This window comes from Physeter macrocephalus, chromosome 2 (genome assembly GCF_002837175.3).
Source record: "Physeter macrocephalus isolate SW-GA chromosome 2, ASM283717v5, whole genome shotgun sequence".
Lineage (NCBI taxonomy): Eukaryota > Metazoa > Chordata > Mammalia > Artiodactyla > Physeteridae > Physeter > Physeter macrocephalus.
The window spans coordinates 3,322,716-3,327,999 of record NC_041215.1 but is presented as its reverse complement, the minus strand read 5'-3'; positions in this window follow the sequence as shown (position 1 = coordinate 3,327,999).

Genomic DNA, 5,284 nt, shown 5'->3' with positions numbered 1-5,284 from the left:
GGGAGGTTGCTTTCTTTTTTAAACCTCTTTTGATGGCTGAGGAAATGGAGGCTCAGAGAGGAGAATTGACATGCCTGAGGTGGCCCAGCGAGGAAGCAGCAGAGTTGAACTTGAAAGCCAGGTCCATCTGACTGTCAAACCCTTGCTCCTTCTGTCACAGTGCATCGCCTTCCACCTTCATAAGCACAGGGTGGCAAATCAAGCTAACAGCTGTGAAAATACCCAGAAGTTTTTGCCTTTGAAATAACTCACAACATCTTCCTGTCTTAGAGAACTATTCAACGGGTTTATTTGCAGTCAAATGGACATTTTTGCCATGTTTTTAGGAGAGATTCTGGGTTTCATGCTACTGACCAAGAAAGGCAGTCCTCAAGAAACTAATATCATGTATCAGTTATCTGCTGCTACGTAACAAATTACCCCCAAACTCAATGTCTTGAAATCACAGCATTTACTACCACCCCACAGTTTCTGCAGGTCAGGAGTCTGGGTGTGGCTTAGCTGGGTCCTCTGGCTCAGGGTCCCTCACAGGCTGCTGTCAAGGTGTCACCCAGGGCTGTAGTCATCAGAAGGGATGACTGGGGAAGGATTGGCTTCCAAGCTCACTGACATGGTTGTTGACAGCTTTCAGTTCCCCACGGGATGTTGGCCTCAGTTTCTCACTGGCTGAGAGCTGAAGGGCGCCCTCAGTCCTTGCCATGTGGGCCCCTCCAGCACGGCTGCTTCCTTCATCAAGGTGTACAAACCGAGAAGGCAATAGGAGTATGTCAGCAAGATGGAAGCCACAGTCTTTTACAACCTAATCATGGAAGTGATATCCCATCACTTTTGCTGTAATCTTTGCATTATGTGGGTCACTAGGTTCAACACACGCTCAAGGGGAGGAGATTACACCAGGGGGTGAATACCAGGAGGTGGGGTATACTGGGAACTGCTGTGTCAGCAGCTTCCTATCACATTTCAGGAAAGTGGAGATGGTGGTCATAATAATAATAATAATGATAGCTGCTATTTACTGGATGCTTTTGCTGTGCCAGGCACTGGGCTAAATCCCTTCTGTGCGTTGTCTCATTTAATAGCCAGGCTGCTCTGTGAGCCAGGAAGGTTCATTAACTTCCCTGAGTTCCTGCAGCAAAGACATGAGAACCTGATTCTGGTGGTTACCACTCCAGAGACCCTTCCTTTACATGATGTAGATCCTTGACCTGAACCCACTGTGCTGCTGGGGCCAAAACAAGCCCCTGCTGAGATAAGAGTTGGGAAAATGAAGCTGAACTCACTACTCTTTAGAAAATTGCAAGGGGACACATCAGAAGCCATTTCTTACCCATCAGATTAGGAAAAAAAAAAAAAATCAAGTTGTTGAGAGTGTGGGGAATTCTCATGCACTGCTGAGAGACTATAAATTTGTACTGCCACTTTGGAGGGAAATTTGGCAGGATCTATTAAAATTTTAAAAGGACATAAAAATAAAAAATGTGCGTAGCCTATGACCCAGCAATTACACTTCTGAGTATCTACCCTAGAGAAATACTTGCACATGTGCATGAAGAGCCTTGGACAAGAATTCTCATTCCAGTGTTGTTTCTAAGAATAAGAAATAAATAGTGAAATTGGAAACGGTCTCAATGTCCATCAATTTTTAAAAATGGCTAAATAATTTGTGGAGCATCCGTACTATGGAAAATCATGAAGCAGGTAAAGAGAATGAGGTAGATCTATAAGTATGGCATGGAAATACCTCTAAGACATATTGTTGAATGAGAAAGTCATGTTGCACAGTGATACCCTCAATATGAGACCATATGTGTAACCCCAACAATATTATACATCATATACACACTGTTTTATACACACACACACACATATATTGGATGTATACAAATACAAATATATTCAAATGCATGGGGATGGTCTGGCAGGGGACATACCAACCTGATAACAGGAGAGGAGGGGAGGGTAAGAGGAAAAAGTTGAGGGGTGGTCAAAGGACACTTCAACTTTGTATGTAATATTTTTGATTTTTTTTTAGAGAAAAAGTTTAATTGCCTTACTTATGTCAGCTGAGCCTATCTCTTTTAAAAAAGCATTACTGGAAGCCTCCCTAATGATTTCCCTTACATTGTATTGGCCATTGTATTGGGTCACATGGCCACCCTTAGCTGCAAAGGCGTCTGGAAAGGTGAATAGTTTTCAGCTGTGCTGGTAGAGAGACGTGAGGAAGAAGAGACTTGTCAGTGGCTGTTGGGAACCAATTAAAAATGTCTGCTGTCGTTCATCCTTTTATTTACCCAACCTCCACACACACCTTTCTTTCTGGATATATACTCAATGTATTACCCAAAGTCAATTACTGCATCCATCTCCAAGTCCAGGAATCGGAGTGATGATGTGCAGCCCACTCATCTGGTCCAGATGTGAGAGGATGATGCCTACCTATCATCTCAGTTACATCTCAGACAGTTATTGGGATGCGTGTCTCTTCTGGGGGCTGCACAGCTTTCGTGGCTTATTTCTTTTTGGTAAGAGTTTGATCCCCAAAGATTATTTTCAGGGTTTAAGAGTCACAGGCTATCATAGGCCAGGCTCAGATTGTTTTGAAAATATACATCCCTCAAAAATGAGATTCAGTCTTTGATTTCGGGGACTTCCATGTGGAAGTAACCACAACAAAGATTTCATCTAGAGGTAGCATGGAAGCCTAAATAGTTCCATCTCTTACCCACTCTTTCTCTGTGCTCTGCCCAACCCTCTTGTCCTTGGCTTATTGGGTGATTCTTTGGAGCAATTAAAAATAGTAACTTTGGGGCTTCCCTGGAGGCGCAGTGGTTGAGAGTCCGCCTGCCGATGCAGGGGACACGGGTTCGCGCCCCGGTCAGGGAAGATCCTACAGGCCGCGGAGCGGCTGGGCCCGTGAGCCATGGCCGCCGAGCCTGCGCGTCCGGGGCCTGTGCTCCGCAACGGGAGAGGCCACAACAGTGAGAGGCCCACGTACCACACACACACAAAAAAAATAGTAACCTTGGGTGGAGAGACACCTACTTTCGTTGGATCTTTGCATGTTAGTTGATGCTCCTCCTTTATTTGACAATTTATTTATTTATTTTTATTTATTTATTTTTGGCTGCGGTGGGTCTTCGTTGCTGCACGCGGGCTTTCTCTAGTCGCGGGGAGCAGGGGCTACTCATCATTGTCGTGCGCGGGCTTCTCATTGCGGTGTCTTCTCTCATTGCAGAGCACGGGCTGTAGCATGAGCTTCAGTAGTTGTGGCACATGGGCTCAGTAGTTGTGGCAGGCTGGGCCCGTGAGCCATGGCCGCCGAGCCTGCGCGTCCGGAGCCTGTGCTCCGCAACGGGAGAGGCCACAACAGTGAGAGGCCCACGTACCACACACACACAAAAAAAATAGTAACCTTGGGTGGAGAGACACCTACTTTCGTTGGATCTTTGCATGTTAGTTGATGCTCCTCCTTTATTTGACAATTTATTTATTTATTTTTATTTATTTATTTTTGGCTGCGGTGGGTCTTCGTTGCTGCACGCGGGCTTTCTCTAGTCGCGGGGAGCAGGGGCTACTCATCATTGTCGTGCGCGGGCTTCTCATTGCGGTGTCTTCTCTCATTGCAGAGCACGGGCTGTAGCATGAGCTTCAGTAGTTGTGGCACATGGGCTCAGTAGTTGTGGCACACAGGCTTAGCTGCTCCACTGCATGTGGGATCTTCCCGGACCGGGGCTCAAACCCGTGTCCCCTGCATTGGCAGGCGGATTCTTAACCACTGTGCCACCAGGGAAGTCCCTTGACAGAGAACTCTTAAGGGGAGGTTCTAAACAATAAACTGAGGCACTGATGTAATTTCCTGCTAATGCTGTAGCTTCATTGCTGTTACTTGGGCTTTTTCCATGCACATAGCTTCAAATTATGGGATTCTCAGTCAATTGAGAAAGTGGGCTGCAGTCAGATACAGTAGTGCCTCTCTCAGGAAAGCTATATCCCTTTCACCTGCTTGCAGACTGGCTAGCTCTTGTCTGAGATCATCTGTCTCTTTTAGAATTTTATTAAAAATGGCAAGAAGTAGCCAGCATGGACTAATATTCTGGAATTTTCCTATCATTTCTTCTGACTCTATGACCTCAATTGGCATGAAGTCTTATGGTAGAGCAGACAATTTGACCAAATGTTTGCTACTGCGTAAAAAGTCATCTGCTTCAGCCGTTAATGATCAGGTCCTTCTCCTAAGTTTTAAGTTCTGTTACTGTCATTACCCCACTCGTGGTACCAATATTTTTTTAAAAAACAGGAATTTCAGATGTGTGCAACAGAAATAAAATCCAGCTTATTAAGCAGAAAAGGAGGTTAATGAAAGGATATTGGGTAATTTAGAATTGTCGCAAGGGCTGAAGAATCAGGGTCAAGGCTAAGTTTCCAGAAATAATGTCCCCCAAAATGTTGGGGAATCAATATGATGAGAAAACCGTTGCCACTGTGATGACCAAGCAGTGAATGCTATAGCTTGCATTGCTGTCAGGAAATCAACTTCAGTGCCACTAATACTCGGCCAACACTGATGCTCGTCCAGTGCCAGTAATGTGACTTTTCAACCACCCTTGCAACCAGAGGCCTCTGCTGCTACCTTCACCAGAAATGTGTGTTTTGAGCAATGACTCCTTGCCTACCTTGGCTACTTTATATTCAAAATCTGCATAAATACATTTTATTGGTGGCACCCAGAATACAGGCCTGTGGCTAGGTGCAAAGAGGCTAGAGAAGCAAAATTTCTGAATTCTCCTGTAGGAAGAATTCATAAGGATGAAGAGTCTATAAACATATTGTGATTTATACTAAGAAATATGTTTTTGGTCTTCCTCCCCATTTCTGGCACAGAGCTCCTAAAACCCTTGGAATTTCCTAAGTGATAAACAAGAAAGGTGTCTTCTGTTACGTTAATGAGTGACTTTTGGAAAGGCCCTAGGTCAACTAAGCATGGGGACCGCTTGCCCAGGGGAACTTACCATGAGATTAAATGGTTGGAACTTTCCTACCCTCTGACCTCCAAGGAATGAAGATTTAGTTCAATCACCGATAGCCAACAATTCAATCAAACCTATGTAATTTAATCGAATGCCTATATAATGAAACCTCCATAAAACCCCGAAAGGATGGGTTCGGAGAGCTTCTGGGTCGGTGAACTTGTGGAGATGCTGAGAGAGTGGTGCACTCCGAGAGGGCGTGGAAGGACAGTGCCCTTCCCACATACAAACCTTGTTCTCTTTTTTTTTTTTTTTTT